Source organism: Triturus cristatus, chromosome 9 (genome assembly GCF_964204655.1).
Source record: "Triturus cristatus chromosome 9, aTriCri1.1, whole genome shotgun sequence".
In the NCBI taxonomy this organism is placed as follows: domain Eukaryota; kingdom Metazoa; phylum Chordata; class Amphibia; order Caudata; family Salamandridae; genus Triturus; species Triturus cristatus.
Window position 1 is genome coordinate 1185215236 of NC_140592.1, and position 24601 is coordinate 1185239836.

At 48.6% G+C, this 24601-nt stretch overlaps 1 long non-coding RNA gene across 1 annotated transcript in view; it reads right to left on the reverse strand.

Annotated features, from left to right (window-relative positions):
- The window catches only part of LOC146799593 (uncharacterized), a 142891-nt gene extending 118801 nt beyond the window's left edge, over window positions 1-24090 (reverse strand). Inside the window, exon 1 of the long non-coding RNA XR_014969288.1 lies at window positions 23439-24090. This is a non-coding gene — a long non-coding RNA (uncharacterized LOC146799593). The remainder of the gene's footprint in view (window positions 1-23438) is intronic.
- Window positions 24091-24601: the final 511 nt, after the last annotated feature.

The following is a 24601-nucleotide window of genomic DNA, read 5'->3' on the forward strand; positions in this document are numbered from 1 at the left end:
CGCCGCGCTTGAGATCTTCGTGGCCGCAGTGAGGAGGGAGGGTGAGAGTGGACTACCTTACCCAGGCTCCCCGGATCCTCATCCCCGGAAGCAGCGTCACCACCTCCCGCGCCCGGAGGCGCTATAACTTCGGCTCCACACCCGGTGGAGCGGGTGTGTCTTTGTTTGGCTCCCTGATTGCCCCCGCTGAAACCCGTACTTACTGTGATGATTGCCCCCGCTGAAACCCGTACTTACTGTGAGGTCTTCCCCGTGTGGCGCCATTGTTGCTGCTCCTGTTGTCTCCTCCCTCCCGCCGCCGCGCTTGAGATCTTCGTGGCCGCAGTGAGGAGGGAGGGTGAGAGTGGACTACCTTACCCAGGCTCCCCGGATCCTCATCCCCGGAAGCAGCGTCACCACCTCCCGTGCCCGGAGGCGCTATAACTTTGGCTCCACACCCGGTGGAGCGGGTGTGTCTTTGTTTGGCTCCCTGATTGCCCCCGCTGAAACCCATACTTACTGTGAGGTCTTCCCCGTGTGGCGCCATTGTTGCTGCTCCTGTTGTCTCCTCCCTCCCGCCGCCGCGCTTGAGATCTTCGTGGCCGCAGTGAGGAGGGTGGGTGAGAGTGGACTACCTTACCCAGGCTCCCCGGATCCTCATCCCCGGAAGCAGCGTCACCACCTCCCGCGCCCGGAGGCGCTATAACTTCGGCTCTACACCCGGTGGAGCGGGTGTGTCTTTGTTTGGCTCCCTGATTGCCCCCGCTGAAACCCGTACTTACTGTGATGATTGACCCCGCTGAAACCCGTACTTACTGTGAGGTCTTCCCCGTGTGGCGCCATTGTTGCTGCTCCTGTTGTCTCCTCCCTCCCGCCGCCGCGCTTGAGATCTTCGTGGCCGCAGTGAGGAGGGAGGGTGAGAGTGGACTACCTTACCCAGGCTCCCCGGATCCTCATCCCCGGAAGCAGCGTCACCACCTCCCGCGCCCGGAGGCGCTATAACTTCGGCTCCACACCCCGCGTCGCGGGCTCGCGCGCGGGCTAAGCCCGGGCAAAGGGTGGGCCGTCTGTGGCCGTCCGGGGCTGGACGTGGCTGGGCTGGGCCACCCCCCTTTCGCCCCTTCCCGGAGGATTTCGGATTCGTGCCCGCTGGGTCTTACTACTACACGAAGGTACTCTGTTTGCTTCATACATAGCTGTTGCCTTTATGCATTGACTGGATTAGCTCAAGTCTGATCCTTGTGCTATACCACACTGCCCTGGACTCTGACTTGACATTGCAATTGTACTTGCTCTCTGGCTCCTAAGATACTGTTGTTAAAAAGATGACGAGCAAACCGGGCAAAATATCTAAGCTTGCTGTGACTCGCCCAAATACCAGACTACATGCAGCCGCTCCCCAACCCCTACCTACACTCACGGCCATCGACAAAATGTTACAACAAACAATTGGTGTTGTGGCCACCGCAATCGAAAATACCGAAAGAAGATTATCTCTCACTCCTCCTGTATGTTTGCAAGACTCAGAAGGGGACTATTCTGTACTAACTATTGACCCTATGGTCTCTGATTCTTTCCTCGCACCCTCCTTTGCTGAGCTGCCATGCTCTCAGATGCTTTCTGAACCACTAAGTGGTGCGGAGTTGGGGCAGGTTACAAAGGAGTTCCCTAGCATAGTCGTGGACTCTTATGTTACCCTGACCCCCTCTTCCCCTGCATTAATATCGAAATATGGGAAGTTAGACTCTAAGCTGAGGAAAAATAGTCACGCTAAAAAACCTAGAAAGCCGGGTAAAAATACGCCGGCCAACCATAATCATAATTTGGTGACCCCACTGGACAGCACCCTGAACCCCCAACCGGGGAGGCCATGTTGGGTCACAAATATGGTGGCGGATTTACAGGCATGCCTGGAACAGACCATTGTTGCACACATTAAACCTTTAATATCAAAATTGGACAGAATTGTTACCATTCTAAATAATAAGGCAGTGGGAACAACAAAGTTAACAATCCCCTCTGAAAAGTTGGTATCCTCTGCTTCTGGTAACTTGGGGGCCGATCCTGTTGATATTACAGTGGCCAAGAATGTAATTCTAGGGAGCACAATTACCATCCCCAATCCTATAACTACTAAGCCACCACCTCCCTTTATTCTTAATAATCTAGGCTATTCCACCCAGACCTCAAGGGCCCAAGCCGATAGTTCTAGTCTACACTTTAAGGAGGTTGAAGTCCCTGGAAAAAGTGTTACAACCCTGCCAATGAGACCCGCCCAGCGTAGGGCAGATCTTTGGCAGCTGCCTACAATAAATCTGCCCCCAGAAGCTCTACCTTATGTGGTTGTCCTAGCGGGTGTTCCAGCTCTAAGAGAGGGGAAAAAAGAATTTGAGATTGACCTCAAGAATAAATGTATTCAGTGGCTAAGTATAAACAGACCCCTCCCTCCTAACATTTCGGGGGAAATCTTGGCGGTAAGAATAATAGAGTGGATTGGAAGGGGTCCCAAAACAGTGGCAGGGGATGCTATAACAATAAACTTCAGGGATCCTGCCGCAGTGGATTATATATGCAAATCTTCCATGTGGCGGAACTCCCAGATATTGCCTCTCCATTTGTCTTATTTTTATTCCACCTTCAATTATAATCAGACTTTTACTCACTATGGTAGGAACCACTCTTTGTCATCTAGTGGGACTCGACAATGGAAGCCATCTGTAGTGCATCCCTTAATCCCCATCCCGCCTTTGCAGTCATACGCCCATTGGAACAGGTTCAGCGTCCTGGAAGAAGTTGACTGACTGGCCCAAATTGAAACTCCTGTTTTGAAATTGAGTAATGGGGACTGTACGGATGGATCTGGATCTGGGGAGAATACACCCACCCAACCTATTGGTGATGATCCTTGTCCCATCGATGGTGGGTTGGTGGATAAGAGTGTAGGAGTTAGCCGAGATCTGAGCCCCCTAAAAGAGCAGGGGTTTGACCATGCTGTAGATAGAGTGATGGAAGGGTTTATTAAGATACTTTCTTGGAACATCGCGGGACTCAAGAATAAATTACTTGACCCAGAGTGGTTCGCATTTATGGCAAAACATGACATCTGTTTGATGCAAGAGACTTGGGCCCTGGAAGGGAGTGAATGCCCTGGTTTTGCGACCTTTGACATCTCCGCTATTTCAAGGGGTAAGGGTCGCCCCTCGGGCGGGTTATCCATCTGGGTGGGTACACACCTAGGACTACGGGCCGCTCAGCTTGAAACCAACCCGCCTGATATTCAATGTGTCCTTTTAACTTCATCTGATAAGTCACGTGTGGCCATTATTAATATTTACTCCAGGCCTACTATAAATGGAAATGAATCAAGTACTATTATTGCTCTTGATCTCCTCATCCAATCACTCGATCCCTTAATTACAATAATTGTGGGAGGCGATTTTAATTGCCAGTTCGAACCCTTGAGTTCTCCCGAACTAGACAACCAAGATGAGGTAGACTCGCTCTGGTGTATCCCGGCCCCTGCTATTACCCCAGTGAAGGCCTGGACCAAGCTGGTACTACAAATCAAATCCTTCACACTTGCAAAGTCCTTATGGGCGTGCAATGGAAGGTCTGATAATGCTAATTCTGGTCTACCCACATTTAATAGGTCTAATAGTACTTCCATCATAGATTACATTTTATTGGAAGCTAAGCACTGGGATAAGCTCAAAGATTTCCAGGTTGTACCAAGACAAGATAGTGATCATAATGTTTTGCTCCTGACGCTTAAGCCTGGCGCATTTGGCTTAACCAACCCAGAGCCAAACACAGTTCTGTCTGTATTACCCCTTACTATATCCAACAATAGAAGAAGGGTTAAGTGGGCAATGTGCCTGGAACAAACGACACGTCTTGCTGAAATCTATCGGACTGCCATCCCGCTAATAAGTGAAATGGGGGGTCCTCTCTCTCTTAAGCAGGCTCCCGATATACATAGAAGGCTGATTACGAGCCTCGGGGAGATATTTTATCCTGTATTCAAGCCCAGGCAATCAAGGCCCAGAACACATCCTTGGTATGACCATGACTGTAAATGCGCAAAGAGAAATATGCTGGTAGCTATAAAATCTAAAGATGGACCTACTATTAAAGCCTCTAGATTGTTGTACAAGAAGGAGTTGACCAGGGCCAATAGTGAGTGGGAGGAATCCAAGTGGAACCGTCTAAGGGAGGCATTACTTTCTAAGGATTCTAGGACCTTCTGGGCTATTGCCACCTCAGCATCGAGTGGCGAACGAGAGCTAGGGGTTCCAAACATCGCCCCTCTAGTTTGGGAGGCGCACTTTAAAGAACTATATGCAAGTCCGGAGTCAAGGGCATCTCTGTGCCACGATCGGGATAATAAAACATCTCATGGGACCTTTGCAGCGTCAGACACTATACCCGAATATAGCCAGCCTGGACCCTTGGCCCTTTGGACAGGGAATAGTTTACCGGATCCTCAGGTTAGGACTGAGGGCAACTATCCAGATTCAATTACTCTTAAGGAGGTAGAATCTGTGATTGAGGGTTTGCTCCCAAACAAAGCCCCGGGACTCGATAAGCTCCCAGGGGACCTCTTCCGCTCCCAACCCAAAATTTGGGCCCCTTATCTGACTGTTCTGTTTAATGCGGTTCTGATGGGTTCTGCATTACCAGACACATGTCTAGGGGCCGAAATTGTACCGATCTTTAAGAAGGGTTGCCCACTAACCCCAGCCAATTATAGACCCATCAGCTTATTGGATTCCACTCAAAAATTGCTGGGCCGAATTCTATTGAATAGACTGCTAGACTGGATAGAGGTGAACAAAGTATTGACTCCCCTACAAGCTGGCTTTAGAGCAGGCATATCTAACTTGGACCAGATCTTTCGGCTCCAGGTCCTTTTTTGGAAAACAGCAAGAGTGGAGGGTGGCAGCCTCTACCTTGTTTTTGTGGACCTGCGGGCCGCATTTGATCTGGTCCCTAGGCAGAAACTTTGGATGGTATTGAAGGACCTTGGTCTCCCACCATACCTACTCGATGTGTTGATTCGCCTCCACACATGGAACTTTGCACAGGTGAGGTGCGGGAAGAACGGGGAATTATCTGCACGCTTCCCTGTAACTCGGGGGGTAAGACAGGGTTGCGTATTGGCCCCTACACTATTTAGCTTGTACGTCAATGGATTGATTGACGAACTAAACGGTATCAAGGACACTGATGCCCCCCCGACTGGCCTCTGGTCGGGTGCCCGCTCTGATGTTCGCGGACGACACGTTGTTGTTATCCCGGACATCATCGGGCATCCAGCGGGTACTGGACGGGTTTGCAACCTTTTGTGCTTCGCGGGAACTGGAGATCAACTTGGGGAAAACCAGGTTTATGATCTTCAGTCCCCCGAGGCGCACACGCCCGAACCCTGTACTGGGGGGTGTCCCCTTGGAAAGAGTCAAGACCTTCACATACTTAGGGGTCACGCTTACTGAGAACTTTACCTGGGATGCTCAAGTGGCAAAATCTTCTTTGAGGCTATCCCAAATATCGGGGGGAATTGGTAGACTTCACAGAACCTCTATTTTCAAACCTGTTTCCCCTGTATTGGAGATCTACAAAACTCAGGTTAGGTCCGCAGCATTGTACGCTGCAGAACTGTGGGGCCATACAAATACAACCAATCTTCGGAAGGTGGAACAAGCCTTCATGCGTGGTCTGGTTGGCCTCCCCCAAAGTACGCCTTTAATACCATTACGCTTGGATATGGATTTGGTTTCCGTTAATGACTTGGCTGCTGCACGACCACTGCTTTTTTGGAGAAGGCTCTGGTCTGTCCCTGAGCTTGAATTTTTTAGAGCTGAATTTAGTGCAATCTGGGGGACGCTAAAGTGCAAGAACATTCCCTGGCTGCTCCATATAAAGTCTTCCTTTTACCAAATCGGTCTGCCCCAACTTTGGGACACTCCGGATATTAGCTGTATGAGGACTCAAAGGTCTGAGATACTGGCAGCTGTCAGACTTTTTAACTCCAATAGATTAAACTGCTCAGCTTCTCTGGGCAGGTTGACCTCTGAGTTTCTATTGATGAAAACTGAACCTAAATTGGAAGTATTTTTGGATGTAGTACAGACTTCATTGGCGAGAACTTTATATTCAGTTAAGATATGGCTGTCTCCCAATCGGGGTGTTTACATCAAGCTGGGGAAAATCGATCGAGGCCAACTGCCCAATATGCAAAACATGCAAAGAAGATGTTGTGCACATTTTGTTCTTTTGTCCAGCATATAGCATGATCCGAAAATGCTGGCTCTTTCCTTTGTGCAAAATATTGGGCCTCAGGAAATGTGTACAAGCTCGCAGAGTTCTAACCTATGATACCAACCCACTTATTGTCTACGCAGTTTCCCGTTTTCTATTTGCCATGTGGAGGAGACGAATGAGTTTTATTAATCCATAGTAATGGCTTATCAGTTTTTACTTTCTTATTAACTGACCATGATAACTCATTGTTTAATAATTGTTTTTTAAACTAACATTGTTCTATTTATGATCTTATTCTTGTACCTGTATATATTTTATTGTACTTTTATGGTCCCGCGACCGAAATAAAGTTATCATGAAAATCATGATTTGCTTTCACACCGCACAACATAGTTTATGTAACTCTCATGAGGTTTATGGTCAACATGATGTTATGTTATGCAGGCTTGTAGAGTGCACTATTAACGGAGATGGTATCCGGGTGCTGAGCAGGTGTGTGTCTAGCTACACCCAGGGCCTAGTGGCACTACTTGAAAAGCCAGGTCTTCAGCTGCTTGTGGAATTCAAGAAGTGAGGAGGAGGCTCTTTTGTGTGGTGGCAGGTCATTACAAGTTTTAGGAGCAATGTAGGAGAAGGCTCAAATGCCACATCTGGTTTTCCGTATGCTTGGGATTTGTGCAATTTAGAGTGCAGCCGAGCGGAGATGTCTGGAAGGTTGGTGAAAGCAGATGCAATCGTTGAGGTATTCTTGGCCAGCAGTGTCTTGAAAGTGTGGATGAAGAGTTTTAATTGTGCTAGATTGTGAATGGGGATCCAGTGGAGCTCCTTCAGGTGTGGTGTGATATGAGTGCAGCATGGGAGGTTGTAGGTGATTCTGGCCACCAAGTTCTAAATGATTTGCAGTGGTGAGATTTTTCTTGATCCTAGAATAAAGAGTGTTTCTATAGTCCAGTTTACTTGTGACAAGGGCGTGCATGATTGTTTTCCGGGTGCTGGTTGGGAGTTATTTGAAAACCTTCCTCAGCATCTTTAGGGTCTGCAAGCATGAGGTAGTGACAGTCCTGACTTGGGCGGTCATGTCGAGTTTGCAGTTGATGATAATCCTGAGGTTTTTGGTGAGGGTTGTGGGGGTAGATGTTGGTCTTAGCTCTGTTGCCCACAAGGTAGAGTCCCACAGGGATGTGCTCTTCTCAAGAATCTCAATTTCGGTCTTATTGGATTTCATTCGTGCAAGCATTGAAAGTGATCCGAGCACAGGACGCTTTGTCCGTGAGGAAGAGAATTTATTGCTTGATGTCAACGTAAGAGAGGATGTTGACATTGTCAGAGCAGATGTTGCTGGCTACAGGGATCATATAGGTGTTGAAGAAGGTCAAGCTCAGGGAAGGTCCTTGCGGAACTCCGCAGATGGGGTTGTGGGTGTCCAAGGTGTATTGTGCCAGGCTGACTGACCGGCTTCCTCCAGTCAGGAATGAGCAGAGCCATCGGTGTGCATGTCCTTGGATTCCAATGTTGAGTAGGCATTGGACGAGGATGGGGTGGGAGATTTGTTCAAATGCTGCGGAGAGGTCCAGGATGATGAAGGCCGCCATCTTTCCTCTGCCCAGCGTCATGTGGACATCATCCATGGTGGCGATGAGGGCAATTTCCATGCTGTGGGTGGATCTGAAACCAGACTGAGAGGTGTCAAGTAGTTGGAGGTCATTGTGGTATTCAGTGAGGTATCTTCTGATGATTATCGCTAAGACCCTGGTCGGAAATAGTAGCAGGGAGATCGGTCTGTAGTTGGTGAGTGTTGAAGGCTCCGCAGAGGGTTTCTTCAGCAATGGGAGAACAGATGCGCGCTTCTAAGCATCTGGGAAGGTCGCAGAAGAATGGAAGCCATTCAGTATGGGTGTGAGCATGGTGCTGATTCTTTGCAGTTCTATAGAGTAGGTATGGTGGGGGCAGAGTCCAGTGGGGCCCCTGAGTGGATGGACTTCATGGTGGCAGTGGTTTCTTTCACAATGGCAAAGATTTCCTTGCTTCTATTGGTGATGGCCTCTTTATGGTCCACCAGACCGGTGTTTGGTTGTAAGCATTATATAGGATACCTGTTTGGCAAGGATGAAAGCAGGGCCCTGGACCCAGTGTGACTGATTTCAAAGCAAAAGTGGATTGTTTGCTTATAATGATCGCATTCACAGAGGGTTTAGTATATTATTCAACATGAAAGCACGTGTTTGCCATGTATGTAGAATGTTCCAGTGCCAGGGGGCTGAGGCACCTTGTGATGTCATCAATGTAATGCTGGGGTAGGTGTGGAGGTGCAGGAGAATGCATGACAGGTTGGAGACAAAAGCAACCATATGAGGTTCCAGTCTACCGGCTAGGCGTGGTTTTGGCCAGAAATTGTATCTCTTTTAGTTTTTGAAGAGGCGTCACTCACTATATAGTTATCTATGCACTCAGTCACTCATCAGTTAATCCATCCATGCACTCGCTCACCCATCCAGACATTGACTCATTCTCACATTCACCCACTCAATCATCCACACAACTTTAGCAAGCATTGAACAATCACATTCACTTACACAATTGCCGGACCCATTGGCTATGCCAGTGCTTGAGTTAAAAAATATCCCAAAGCACACAAATAACCTCTGAGACTCCTTTTTATTTCGGACCTAGAGACAGCTTGAATAATAAAATATGCACACACATATATATACATACATGGAAGGGCCTCTTCATCCATGGGTTTGTTTAACTGTCATTTACATTTTGCTTCTGCCCACTTCAACTCTGGGCAGTAAGCCAGCCCACTTCAGCAACTGGCTGTCTTGCACTTTGATTGACATCATTTTGCCTGGTCACAAAAGTGCATGCACCTGAAAGAAGTGCACTTCAGTGGCAGGGCTAGTGGGCCAATGTTTTACTTTGCCAATGCTTGTTTCCTTCCATTCTTTATCATTTTTTGTGACAGTTTTCTGTTTAAAATATGTATCCAAGGTACTCTACTTCAAAGCCAGTTGCACACTTTTTCGTACCAGTAAGACTCATATTTTCCTTTGATGTGCCGTGTTACATTTGGGGGTCTCTAGTTGGCATAGGTAGGTACCTGTGACAAATAGGGACCCTTGCGTCTAGTCAGGGTAAGGAGGTACACTCCTAAAATAACCCCTGCTCACCCCCTTGGTTGCTTGGCACGAGCAGACAGGCTTATCTCAGAGGCAGTGTGTAAAGCATGTGTGAACACAAACAGTAATACAGTGAAAGCACTAGAGATGGACACCACACCAGTTTTTTTATCAAAAATAAGTATTCTTTATATAGATTTATCACAAGACCACAAACAACACAAATCCACAATACTGTTACTTTAAAATGGTAGAATTTAGCTTAGTTCTCTTAAGATGGTAAATGCTACACTCAGAGTTCAATGTACCTTAAGATGCGTAACGCAAGACAACGAAAGAGTTGCAAGGACGGTGATGCGTTGAAGATCCGGTGCAAAGAAACAAAGATCGAGCTTTCTTCTTGATGCAACACGCTTCCCGGTGATACGGCGGCGTCTGCTGCGACGTCGATCCTCTTCTCCGGCGATGCGAGATGCTTTAAACGATGCGAGCCGCGACAGGCCCTCCGACACGCTTCCCATTGATGTGGCAGCATCTGCTGCGACCTCGATCCTCTCCCCTGGCGATGCGAGTTGCTTCCACAACGATGCGAGCCGCGACAGACCCTGCGACACTTCTCCCGGTGATGCGGTGGCGTCTGCTGCGACGTCGATCCTCTTCTCCGGCGATGAGCTACGACAGGCCCTGCGACACGCTTCTCAGAGATGCGGCGGCGTCTGATGCGATGTCGATGCTTGTCTCCTGCGATGAGCCGCGACAGGTCCTGCGACATGCCACCCAGTTATGCGGCGGCGTCTGCTGCGACATTGATCCTCTTCTCCTGGCGATGCGAGGCGCTTCGGTGGACCTGCGATGACTCAACGATTCTTCTGCGACAAGCATTTCCTGGTGATGCGGCGGCATCTGCTGCGACGTCGAGCCTCTTCTCCGGCGATGCGAGACGCTTCATGTTGTGAAGCGACAGCGGCAGTTCGGCGACACGCTTCTTGTTCTTGAGTCGCGCTTCCAGCTCCTTGCAACACGCAAGTCCTCAAAAAGTCCAGCACAACTGCAGGCACTTCAAGAGAACTCTTGGGGAGCTGGTGGGTGATGTCTGTTGGCCCTGAGACTTCAGTAGGAGGCAAGCTCTTTTCCAAGCCCTTGCAGATCCTTCACAAGTGGAATAAAGTGCACACAAAGTCCTTTCTCCTTTCTTTGGCAGTCAGGCAACCACTGTAGGCCAATCCCCCAAGCAGCACTTCAGCTTAGGGATAGTATCTCCTCAGTTTCTTCTGGTTCCACTCCTCAGCAAAGGTTTCTTCTTGTTTCCCAAAGTGATCTAAAGTTCTTGGGTTTATGTCCCAATATTTGTACCCAGTTCTGTTCTCTGACGGCAGAGAGGTCTTTGCCCAGTCCAAACCAGTTCTGGTTAGTCCTGGAGCACTTTGTTGACAAGACTCCTTCTTTCCTTTCAGAGTGCAGGGCAGAGACATCAGACGCACCACAGGAGGTGGCGCCAGCATTGTGGAGGGAAGGCACAGCCGTATTCAGGTCCCAGGTGCAACTCCTCCCCCCATCTAGATGCAGATCTCTCTATTCAGCCCTGTGCTGACTCACCCTGTCTCCTGGAATCCCCCAGCCCCCTATCACTCAAACACCAGACAAGGAATACACAGCCTAGCAGAGGCAGGTTTGGATGGTTAGACAAGAAAATGCCTACTTTCTAAAAGTAGTATTTTCAAGAGTTCAGGCATACTAAACTCGAATTTCTACCATGTTCCCTGAGTCAGTTAGGATAATAAGATGTTCTAATGAAACTGCCCATTCTGGCCTATGGACAACAGGTAGCCTTGCAATAGTAAAAAACGAAAATGGCCGTAATTCACTATTAGAACATGCCACACTCACCAGGGCATGTCCTACCTTATACTTACAATGCACCCTTCCATTGGGCCTACCATAGGGGTGTCTGAAATGAAGAAAAGGGAAGGTTTAGGGACTGGCAAGTGGGTGCACTTGCCCAGTCAGCATGACAGTAGCAGACTGCACGCAGGCTCTGCAATGGCAGGCCTTAGACACACTTTTGCAGGCTACATCTGTGGATGTCACAACCAGTGCTGCAAGCCCACCAGCAGCATTTGGATTTACAAGCCCTGGGCACTCCTGGTGCACTGTACTAGGGTCTGACAAGTAAACCAAACCAGCCAATCATGGAATCACTAATTCATACATCAATTTACAATAGGGAGCACTTGCACTGGACAGCAGTGGCACAGTGCCCAAAGCATCTAACACCAGCAAAAACACATGAGGCAACAGCAAAAAATGGAAGGGAGACCCACGCCAAGGTGCCAGGTCTAACACGTGTTTCCTCCAGCTGAAATGTGGGGAGAACTACCCTACCTCCTGGGAGTTCTCATCACTAAGACGGAAAAATCTGGACAGACCATCAGCATTGGCGTGTTCTGTACCAGGGCGATGTTCCACCGTGAAATCCATCGCCTGTAGGGAAATGGACCAACTCAACAGCTTTGGATTCTCACCCCTCATCTGCATCAACGATCTGAGGGGCCTGTGGTCTGTCTGAACCCAGAAGTGAGTCCCAAACAGGTATGGTCTCAGCTTCTTCAGTGCCCAGACCACAGCAAATGCCTCACGCTCAATAGCACTCCACCTCTGTTCCCGTGGAAGTAACCTCCTACTGATGAAGGCTACTGGTTGATCTAGGCCCTCCTCATTCATCTGTGCCAAAACAGCCCCCACACCATGCTCTGAAGCATCCGTTTGTACTATGAACTCTCTGGAGAAGTTGGGTGCCAGGAGCACGGGTGCCGTGCATATAGCAGTTTTCAGGGCCTCAAAAGCTTTCTGACAGGTGTCAGTCTAAATCACTCTCTTGGGCTGTTTCCTGGAAGTCAGCGTGGTCAAGGGTGCAACAATGTTACCATATCCCTTGACAAACCTGTAGTAACCCGTGAGTCCTAAAAAGGCACTCACCTCTGTCTGGGTTTTGGGGGGCTCCCAAGCCAGGATGGTTTCAATCTTGGGCTGCAGGGGCGCCACCTGACCGCTCCCAACCTGGTGTCCCAAGTACAACACGCAACCCTGCCAGTTCTGACACTTACTCGCCTTGATCATGAGGCCTGCCCTCCGCAGCACCATCAACACTTTCCAGAGGTGGTGCAGATGTTCTTCCCAACTGGCGCTGAACACTTCGATGTCATCCAGGTAGGGAGCACTGAACTCGTCCAGTCCAGCCAACACCTGTTTGACCAACCTCTGAAAGGTGGCAGGGGCACTCTTCATCCCAAAGGGCATAACCCGGAGCTGGTAGTGCCCATCTGGTGTGGAGAATGCTGACCTCTCTCTTGCCCCATCAGTCAAGGCGATCTGCCAATACCCAGACGTTAGGTCAAACGTGCTGAGGTACCGTGCAGCGCCTAGCCGATCTATGAGCTCATCAGCTCTGGGGATGGGGTATGCGTCAGTCCTGGTGACTGAATTGAGCCCTCGGTAGTCCACACAGACCTGGAGTTCTAGTGTGGCACCCGGTGCGGCAGCCTTTGGCACCAAGACCACTGGGCTGGCCCAAGGACTGTTAGAGGACTCAATCCCCCCAACGCAAGCATCTTGGAGACCTCCTCCTTCATGCAAGCTCTCACCCTGTCAGTCACCCTGTAGGTTTTGTGCCTCACAGGTGTACTATCCCCAGTTTCCACATCATGGACGCACCAATCAGTGACACCGGGAATCAGGGAGAATAGATCGGAAAACTGTCCCAGCAACTGGCGGCAGTCATTCTGTTGCTCAGGGGTCAGGGTGCAAGAGAGGTTGACACCATCCACTGACCCATCTTGCTCTGTCGCCGACAGGAGGTCTGGAAGAGGCTCGGTCTCCTCCTCCATTCCACCATCTGTCGCTAAGAGGATGCCCACTTGGGAACTCTCCAAGTGGGGCTTCAGGCGGTTGACATGCAGGACCCTCAAGGGGTTCCTGGGAGACCGCATGTCCACCAAGTAGGTAACCGGACTTTTGCGCTCCACAACCTCAAATGGTCCAGTCCACTTATCCAGGAGCGCGTAGGACTCTACTGGGGCCATCACCCACACTTTCTGACCAGGCTGAAGCTCTACCAGAGTGGCATTCTGGTCGTACCACCGCTTCATCTCCTCCTGGCTGGCTTCCAGATTCGCCTCAGCGAGTTGCCTGAAATGCCTAGTTTGGTTCCTAAAGGCTAGCATGTAGCTATATACATCCTGGGGAGGTTTCCTGGGAGATTCCTCCCAGCCTTCTTTGACCAAACTTAGAGGTCCTCTCACTGGGTGTCCATAGAGAAGCTCAAAGGGGCTGAACCCTAGAGATTTCTGTGGCACCTCACGGTATGCCAAGAGTAGGCATGGTAAGAGGACGTCCCACTTACGCCTCATAGGTTCCTCAAGACTCATAATCATGCCTTTCAGGGTTTGGTTGAACCTTTCAACCAACCCATTTCCTTGGGGGTGGTAAGGAGTGGTAAACTTGTAGGTTACCCCACACTCCTGCCACAGGGACTTCATATACTTGGAAATGAAGTTAGTATCTCGGTCAGATACTACCTCGCGAGGGAATCTCACTCTGGAGAAAATTCCCATCAGTGCTCGTCCCACCACGGAGGCCGACACTGTCCTCAGAGGTATGGCTTCCAGGTACCGGGTGGCATGGTCCACCAAGACCAGGATGAACCTGTTGCCCATGGCTGTCTTGGGGTCCAGTGGCCCCACAATGTCAATACCCACCTGTTCAAAGGGGGTGCTGACCATAGGGAATGGCTGGAGAGGAGCCTTGCGCTTCCTCCCACTCTTTCCACTTACTTGGCAAGTCTTACATGTCCTGCAGTGAGTGTCTGAACTCCTGCACATTTGTGGCGAATAAAAGTGGGTGACAAGCCTCTCAAAGGTATTGTCCTGCCCCAAATGTCCTGCCAATGGCACATCATGAGCCAGCCCCAGTAGGAAGGCTCTGAAGCGCTGGGGTACCACCAGCACACGGGCTGACCCAGGCTCAGCAACCTTCGGCTCAGAATACAGGAAACCATTCTCCCAGTATACCCAATGTGACTCAGACTGATGACCTGCTGCCTGGTCTGCAGCCTTCTGCCGCAGACCCACGAGAGAAGGGCACTTGTTCTGCTCCTCACAGAACTCCTCCCTTGAGGGTCCTCCTTCTTGCTGCCAATGGGTCAGCTCAGGCAGGTCCCCCAGTTCAGCTACCTGTTCCCCTGTAGGCTCCAGGGCATCCCCCTCAGGGTCTGCTTCCTCCTGGACCGTGGGAACTTCAGGGGCCGGTTTCCTGTGCCCTCTGCCACTCTCTCTAAGGCAGGTACCTGGGCCCCCCTCTGAGGCTCCAGGTCCTCTTGAGAACCCCTACTGGCTGCCATGGACCATGTGATACAACAAACAAATGATGGACGGAATGCGGACAATGCAGACATTCTCCCCCAGTCAAGAGATCTGGGTTAAATCCATCGTTCTTTTGCCCACTACACCACCCCAGTTTAGACATGGCCATATGCAAATCAGTCTTGACCCTGTGCCTCATGGGAACAGTCCAGCCCGAACTGCCAAGCCATGTCTTCCCTGGACCGGAATCAAGCATCCTAGGACCGGTTTCTGGCTATCAGCCGTCATCAGCCAGGATAGCTTGACTCCAGTGGCGTAGTGAGCACGGGTCCCACGTCTGGGAATACCCCTCCCACTTAGGGCGAAAAGCGTTACAACAAACAAATGATGGACGGAATGCTGACAATGCAGACATTCTCCCCCAGTCAAGAGATCTGGGTTAAATCCATCGTTCTTTTGCCCACTACGCCACCCCAGTTTAGACATGGCCATATGCAAATCAGTCTTGACCCTGTGCCTCATGGGAACAGTCCAGTCCGAACTGCCAAGCCATGTCTTCCCTGGACCGGAATCAAGCATCCTAGGACCGGTTTCTGGCTATCAGCCGTCATCAGCCAGGATACCTTGACTCCAGTGGCGTAGTGAGCACGGGTCCCACGTCTGGGAATACCCATCCCACTTAGGGCGAAAAGCGTTACAACAAACAAATGATGGACGGAATGCTGACAATGCAGACATTCTCCCCCAGTCAAGAGATCTGGGTTAAATCCATCGTTCTTTTGCCCACTACACCACCCCAATTTAGACATGGCCATATGCAAATCAGTCTTGACCCTGTGCCTCATGGGAACAGTCCAGCCCGAACTGCCAAGCCATGTCTTCCCTGGACCGGAATCAAGCAACCTAGGACCGGTTTCTGGCTATCAGCCGTCATCAGCCAGGATAGCTTGAATCCAGTGGCGTAGTTAGCACGGGTCCCACGTCTGGGAATACCCATCCCACTTAGGGCGAAAAGCGTTACAACAAACAAATGATGGACGGAATGCTGACAATGCAGACATTCTCCCCCAGTCAAGAGATCTGGGTTAAATCCATCGTTCTTTTGCCCACTACACCACCCCAGTTTAGACATGGCCATATGCAAATCAGTCTTGACCCTGTGCCTCATGGGAACATTCCAGCCCGAACTGCCAAGCCATGTCTTCCCTGGACCGGAATCAAGCATCCTAGGACCGGTTTCTGGCTATCAGCTGTCATCAGCCAGGATAGCTTGACTCCAGTGGCATAGTGAGCACGGGTCCCACGTCTGGGAATACCCATCCCACTTAGGGCGAAAAGCGTTACAACAAACAAATGATGGACGGAATGCTGACAATGCAGACATTCTCCCCCAGTCAAGAGATCTGGGTTAAATCCATCGTTCTTTTGCCCACTACACCACCCCAGTTTAGACATGGCCATATGCAAATCAGTCTTGTGGTGGCACACGCCCAGTCAGGCAGACCCACATTTCCAAATGAGCACTTCGCTCCACCTTCGCCCAAGGTGAGCTCTCCAGATCGTTCCCTAACAAACAGTCAACAGGCATGGCAGGCCTCACAGCTACCTGAAGAGTACCAGATACCAGCCCCCCACTCAAAGGGAACCTGAGCCACCTTGCAGTGGCTCTCTGTGTTGTCAGCGGCAACAACTGGATAGTATGCATTGGGGACAACCTGCTCTTGAGATACCAGGTGACACTTGACAGCTGTCACACTGGCTCCTGTATCTCTAAGAACCTCCACTCTATGGCCATTGATGGTCACCCACTGCCTGTATTTCTTAGTGTTATCAGGCAGCTGGGTCCTGGGGACCACCTCACAGTCTCTTAAAGAGACAAGGGACACATCTGCGGGACCCCACCCACCTCGGCACCCATCTCCTCAACCAGGGCTACACTAGCCATCTGCCGGGGGGCTTCACCAGGGGGTGCTGTCTTCACAAACTGGTGGCACCTGGAATCATTCGCTTTATGACCCAGGTCCCCACATTTGTAGCATCTCAGGGGTCCTCCTTGAACAGGTGGACCTGTTGGGGCCCCTGATGGTTTCTGGGGGAGGCTGGGAACCTTTCCCTTGGTTTCCTTGGTGATTACTTTGGGGCCTTCTCTGGAACTCCCTCTGTTTACCCTTGTCCCCCCCACTCTTCTGCTGGGGACCCTGCCCACTCTTGGCTGAATCACCCACATGACCCTTGTGGACCCTGGTACTGACCCAGCGGTCCGCCTCCTCAGCAAGCTTCCTAGGATTTGTCAGCCTACTATCAATCAGGTGCAGACGTAGCTCTGGAAAACAATTACTGGACAAGTGCTCCCATGCAATCAAATCAAGGAGCCCCTGAAAATCATCAACTTTGCTACCCTTCACGCAACCATCCAATGCTCTGCAGAAAAAAGTGACATATTCCACCCAGGTACTGTTCTCTCTCTTCTTGCAACCCCTGAACCTCTGTCCATATAATTCAGGAGTTAAACCATACCTGGACATTAATGCATCTTTCATGTGGTGATATGAGTTATAGACTTCAGAAGGTAAGTCTAACAGTGTGAGCCGCCCCTCACTAAGGAACCGCCCCCACAAGCCCGCTCCCCAATCCTTCTCAGGGACCCAGTGGGAAGACATGGCTACCTCATAGGCCTTGAACCACTGCCCAATATCATCATTCTTGTAAAATTATTTTACCACATCCTTGGGAATATACACTCTAGCTTCAACAGGCATAGACAGTGTGCTGCCACCAGAGGGAGTAATCTCTAAGGTCTTGGCCTTCAATTCCAACTCCCTCAAACCCTTTTCATGTTCAAACTGCATTTTCTTCTCTTCTAGGGCTAATTTCCTAGTTTGCAATTCAAATTCCAACTACCTGTTTAACTTGAGCTTGGTCAGCTCCATTTCATGCATCCTACACTCTTTCTTGTCCTCCAACTCCTCTGTAGACAGGCTTTTGGCAGAAACACTGCTACCTAGTGGGGAAGTTACTCTCCTCCCCCCTGGACTCACTGGCCCACCCAGCTGCTCCTCCACATTCTCAACTTCTTCCTCATCATCAGAGGTATTTCTAGCTGCGACGCAGGCCCTCAGAGCCTTTTGGAAATCCTCCTTTCTGGAGATACCGGTCATAGAAACTTTGAACCTCCTGCAGAAGTGCTTGAGCTGGTTAACGGTGTAGCATTCTAATTTCTCCTCTTCCCAATCAAGATCAACAGATGCTATGGATGCTGCTTTCTCCATGGTTGTTAAACTTGGCAGTTCTTTGCAAAAATAGAACGTCCCAGAAAAAAAAACTACCAAAAGTATGTGGTTGCGTTTTGGTCTGCACTCACTAGTAGTGTTCACCAATCACTGTACATGAGTCACAAATGCAAGTCCAGAATCCTCACCGCTGAAGACCAATTTTAGATTTGGGGGTCTCTAGTTGGCATAGGTAGGTACCTGTGACAAATAGGGACCCTTGCGTCTAGTCAGGGTAAGGGGGTATACTCCTAAAATAACCCCTGCTCACCCCCTTGGTAGCTTGGCACGAGCAGACAGGCTTATCTCAGAGGCAGTGTGTAAAGCATTTGTGAACACATACAGTAATCAAGTGACAACACTACAGATGGATACCACACCAGTTTTATATCAAAAATAAGTATTCTTTATATAGATTTATCATAAGACCACAAACGACACAAATCCACAATACTGTTATGTTAAAATGGTAGAATTTAGCTTAGTTCTCTTTAGATGGTAAATGTGACACTCAGAGTTCAATGTACCTTAAGATGTGTAACGCAAGACAACAAAAGCGTTGCAAGGACGGTGATGTGTTGAAGATCTGGTGCAAAGAAACAAAGATGGCGCTTTCTTCTAGATGCAACACGCTTCCCGGTGATGCGGCGGCATCTGCTGCGATGTCGATTCTCTTCTCCGGCGATGCGAGATTCTTTACAGGATGTGAGCCGCGACAGGCCCTGCGACACGCTTCTCAGTGATGCAGCGGCATCTGCTGCGACGTCGATCCTCTCCCCTGGCAATGCAAGTTGCTTCCACAACGATGCAAGCCGCGACAGGCCCTGCGACACTATTCCGGGTGATGCGGTGGCGTCTACTGCGACGTCGATCCTCTTCACCGGGGATGAGCCGCGACAGGCCCTGCGACACGCTTCTCGGAGATGCGGCGGCGTCTGATGCGACGTTGATTCTCGTCTCCTGCGATGAGCCGTGACAGACCCTGCGACACGCTAACCAGTGATGCGGTGGCGTCTGCTGCGATGCCGCTCCTCTTCTCCTGGCGATGCGAGGCGCTTCGGTGGACCTGCGATGACTCAATGATTCTTCTGCGACACGCTTCCCGGTGATGCGGCGGCGTCTGCTGCGACGTCGATCCTCTTCTCCGGCGATGCGAGGCGCTTCGTGTTGTGAAGCGGCAGCGGCAGTTCGGCGACACGCTTATTGTTCTTGAGTCGCGCTTCCAGCTCCTTGCGACACGCAAGTCCTCAAAAAGTCCAGCACAACTGCAGGCACTTCAAGAGAACTCTGGTGGGTGAAGTCTGTTGGCCCTGAGACTTCAGCAGGAGGCAAGCTCTTTTCCAAGCCCTTGGAGATTCTTCACAAGTTGAATAAAGTGCACACAGCGTCCTTTCTCCTTTCTTTGGCAGTCAGGCAACCACTGCAGGCAAATCCCCCAAGCAGCACTTCAGCTTAGGGATAGTATCTCCTCAGTTTCTTCTGGTTCCACTCCTCAGCAAAGGTTTCTTCTTGTTTCCCAAAGTGATCTAAAGTTCTTGGGTTTGGGTCCCAATATTTATACCCAGTTTCTCTTTGTTCTCTGATGGCAGAGAGGCCTTTGTCCAGTCCAAACCAGTTCTGGTCAGTCCTGGAGCACTTTGTTGACAAGACTCCTTCTTTCCTTTCAGAGTGCAGGGCAGAGACATCAGACGCACCACAGGAGGTGGCGCCAGCATTGTGGAGGGAAGGGACAGCCCTATTCAGGTCCCAGGTGCAACTCCTCCTCCCATCTAGATGCAGATCTCTCTATTCAGCCCTGTGCTGACTCACCCTGTCTGCCGGAATGTTAAAACCAACTTCACTAAAAGATGTATTTTATCATTCTGAGTTCAGGCATACTAAACTCGAATTTCTACCATGTTCCCTGAATCAGTTAGGATAATAAGATGTAATAATGAAACTGCCCATTCTGGCCTATGGAGAACAGGTAGCCTTGCAATAGTGAAAAACGAAAATGGCTGTAATTCACTAGTAGAACATGCCACACACACCAGGGCATGTCCTACCTTATACTTACAATGCACCCTGCCCTTGGGCCTACCATAGGGGTGTCTGATATGAAGAAAAGGGAAGGTTTAGGGACTGGCAAGTGGGTGCACTTGCCCAGTCAGCATGACAGTACCAGACTGCACGCAGGCTCTGCAATGGCAGGCCTTAGACACACTTTTACAGGCTACTTCTGTGGGTGGCACAACCAGTGCTGCAAGCCCACCAGCAGCATTTGGATTTACACGCCCTGGACACTCCTGGTGCACTGTACAAGGTTCTGACAAGTAAATCAAATCAGCCAATCATGGAATCATTAATTCATACATCATTTCACAATAGGGAGCACTTGCACTGTGGAACTGGACACCAGTGGCACAGTGGCCAAAGCATCTAACACCAGCAAAAACACGAGGGAACAGCAAAAAATGGAAGGGAGACCCACGCCAAGGCGCCAGGTCTAACATGCCGGAAAACCAAAAAGGATTTCTGTACCTTTTCTTGCCAGAAAGCATGCACACAGTAATATAAAAAACTAAATGCAATGATTATTAATTTGAAAATGTCAAGTTTTATTTGCATGCCTATGGCCATCGTGTATTTGGTGACTATATATTTTCTTTTTTTTCTGAATAAGCGTACAATTAAGAAACACATCGTGCCATCTTGCTAAGGCCAGACCCACTGGCTTTGTCAGAGATGACATGTGCTTGTACTTAGTCATAACTATCCCCCCCACACCCAGACACATATACCTGGCTTCTGGCCTGTTCTGCCCATCTGGGGTTGGGATGACCTTGGCATGGACAAGTTCCACTTTCTTCCCACAGAGTTGCTGTACATCACTAACATCAGCCATACACAGTCCGTTTTGATGGACAGGAATGACCTTGTCAGCGCTTACTCATTTAGTTAAAATGTTCCCACTCTGATATCCACTTGCTGCTACTAGTAGCTACAACATGTCAGAATGACCGAACAAAAGACCAAGAGAATGGCAAAGCCAAACGAAAACAAGCATTTGCAATGCAATAGGTCTCGAATTTACGGGAGTTTAAGCTATTAGCATTGTAAATGACAATGTGTTTCATTTATGTTTCAAAAACCAAAACATAAATAAAAGGCATTGTCATTTACATTGCCAATAGCTCAAACTCGCGTAAATGCGAGACCTATTGCATTGCAGATGCTTTTTTTTGTCTGTGTACATCAAGGTGACACTGGATTCTTGGCTGCTGCTGATTCATTATGACATTCAACATTCTCTACAAAATCTTCTTTACAAAATGGCAACGGATTGTCTACGAACTGCTGAAGAAACAACATACATTTACCTGCCTTCATCAAGATAACTTCAAAGACTAAAATTGAGAGCATACTGAAATATCGTGAGTTTGCATTTTCTATAAATCAGATTGTATCTTTTTAAAAGCATCCTTTGCGTGGATAGTCCTGAGCTCTGCAAAACAGGCTTCAACATCTAGGAACATTAGCAACGAAGCCACTCCTGTTGCTGCTTTTAGGGAACAATCTTTCAGTCCTGGGGCAGGATTAAACAAGGACAACACTGGATGTTACTTAAATAGTAAAGGGCTATTGCACATTTAGCATGCAATTTCTCAGCAGAGCACAAGCCAGCCATTTCTGTAGGTATTGTAATCCCACTTCCCACCTGCAATATTAGATCCAATCACAGCAGAATCCACAGAAGCCGATTGAAGACTAAAACAGACATCAACAGCACCATCACAGTGAGTCTCAAAAAACATTTGAAAGTGAATGATCTCGCACACAACACCAAGGCAAACTCGGAAATAATGCAGTCTGACATAACAGAGATCCACCAGGAAGGATCTCAGAAGCTGAAATCAGAATATACAATGTTGGATACTCAGAAGCAAAAATAAGAAAAGAGTAATTGCTTTGTCTAAATCCTTATGTTTATCTCGTCAAAGAGACTTAGCTGAGTTGGAAGTTCGCAGCTGCTTGTGGTGTTTAAAGAGGACCCTAAATCAAGCGTGGATTTTCTCGAAATGTGGTTCCCGAAGGCACTAATAATCAACGTAAAAAATGACTTTGAACGTGAAGTAGCCCACACAGTGCCAACTCATAAGCCTCAAAATACCAAAATTCCAAGGACCATTGTATACAAAGTCCTCCGATACCAACAGGTAGAAACTTTTTGGACTATTCGTGATATAACAAACAGATCCTGTGGGAAGGAGTGAAGGTCAACATTTTCCAGGAATACTCCAAAGACACTGCCCTCCTTCGGAAAGGCTTGTGCGCGCTCACCCCGAGGCTGATAAGTATAAATTTGCCATTTTGCATTTGTCAGCCAAAATGTGTGTCTTTCTAGGAAAAATCTCGGAATCGGAACTGGACTGTTTCATAAAATCTGTTTTTTGTCTCCAATAGTTTCGTTAAAATTACTTCTACCAAAATGCTATGAAGTCCCAAAGCAATCTGATGATGGTTTCTCTCAGCTACGCCATTTCTCTTATTGTTGCCTTCTTGAAATGCTCCTTTTGTCCTATGAATGATTTTCCAATACTTTTGGCATTATGCTGAAAGAAATGTTAGTGTAGGTAGGTTAAGTAGTGTGACACCTAGAATTATTTCAATAAGTTAAACAGCAGCAAGTAACTTTATTTCGGTTCGTTGAACCATAAAAGTGCAGAATACAAGTATTAAAAGGTTCTCTTGCTCCACATTTTATCCTCATCTACTGATTTCATCTCTGACTTTGGTTTGTGAGTCATAACCCGAGACGATAATTGATAAAGCAATGTATTTAAACATTTTAATTGCTTCACAAAAATATAAACAAAGTAAACAACATTTTAATGCATCACTTCTGAAGCACAGGTTAATGCCACATATTTATTTTCTCATTATATTGCTTTTATCAAACAATCTGCTTATACATGCACAATTACTAAAAAACGTAGTAGTGCACAACAGCGCTGGCTTAATCTTTATGACACGCTAACAAAAGATGTGCCTCCAACAAATTCTTAACTATCATTAAGGAATAAGCTGATCTCAGAGGGTTACAGAGGCCGCAACATCACTATATAAACACAGTTAAAGTGTGGATTGCAATAACGAAGAGGGCCGTCCCTGTTCAGATAGGATTCATCAGTATTACAAAAAAGACATATAAAAAATGTAAACATGTGGGAATTATGAAGCTTTTTCTTTTAAATGAACAAATTGGATGAGGTATTGTAAGTTTAACAACTCGCATGAGTTGGAAGGAGGCAGAAAAAGGGTAACTATCCAAAGCAGGAGACGCAAGCAGGGAGGGACAGGGTAAGGCACCAGCAAAAAAAATAAATAAATAACGAGCACCTTATTCTGGTGCCATGCGCTTTTTTCAGCTGTGCTCCCCTGCTACTGCTCAAGCAGAACCCGTCTAAACTTACTTTTGGTCGCAGAGGTCAGGTTCTTCTTGCCCTCTTTCAGCAGCTCTTTAATAAACTTGTTGGTTTTTTCAAGCTCCACCTCGTGAGCTCGTATCGTTTCCAGCAACCACGTACTGTCCAGGTAGCAGTCGCTGAACTCCCGTGGCTGCAATCCCATGATTAAAAAGAGTTTGATATCTCCGATTGACTCTGCCGAGCGAGATGCCGGCCCTGCTCCCGAAGTATGCTCAGCAGCAGCACCCTCTATAAGGGGGTGCGGAGGACAGATGAAAGCTCTGTTGGTGAAGGGACAAGGGAGAGATAGCAGCACTGCCTTAGAATTGGGATAGCAGCAGCGATGGCATCGGAGCAGGCCCAGCACCCGGCCTCCACCACATCCCCAAAACAGTAAAGTAACCTCGGCCATGCAGATCCCCAGGTGTCCCGCAAGTGGTGTGCGGAGATAAAAAATAATTTTTTTAAAGCAGGTATCTCGGAACGGTGGTGGGGGCGGGCACACACGGCACAGGAAGACGTAATATAAATGAAACAACAGCGTCAGTGGTGTGTGTGTGTACTTGCGCACTGAAAGTAAAAAAACAATCATTGGCCACGCGGGCGAAATTGAGGCAGACGCGGCCGCGATTCACAAAAGCTTTGAAATAACAAAAGCATTAGCATACACAAGCTTTGGCAACGCGGCCGCGAAAGTGAAAGTGATCGCGATTACGATCGCGTGCTACGGAGGAAAGACACATGGCGCTGCGCGCTGGCACGTTCACGTGCACTGCAGCTTTAGGCTACGGCAGCACTTTGAAAAGCCTGTATACAAAATGTCTCGGCCAGATCAGCGCAAGCGCTGGATCAGGTCGAGACCTAAAAAACCAAATAAGTGTATTTCTTGTCACATTTGCACAGACCTTCTTTAGAAGTACCAAACTGCATGCTTAATTGCTAGTTGAACAACCTGGCTTCCAGTTGTCTTTAAAGCTGCTCGTAAATGAAATAATACAAACACCGTGTTGCTTTTGAATAGCCAAGCAAATTTACAATTCACATAATTATTTCATCTAAAATGAATGATGTGTTATAGATTCAAATGAAAAGCTTTTGTGAAAGCTTTAAAAATAATGAACGCACTTTCCTACATAACAACGGTTCAATTTATAGCGTGACTTAATTGC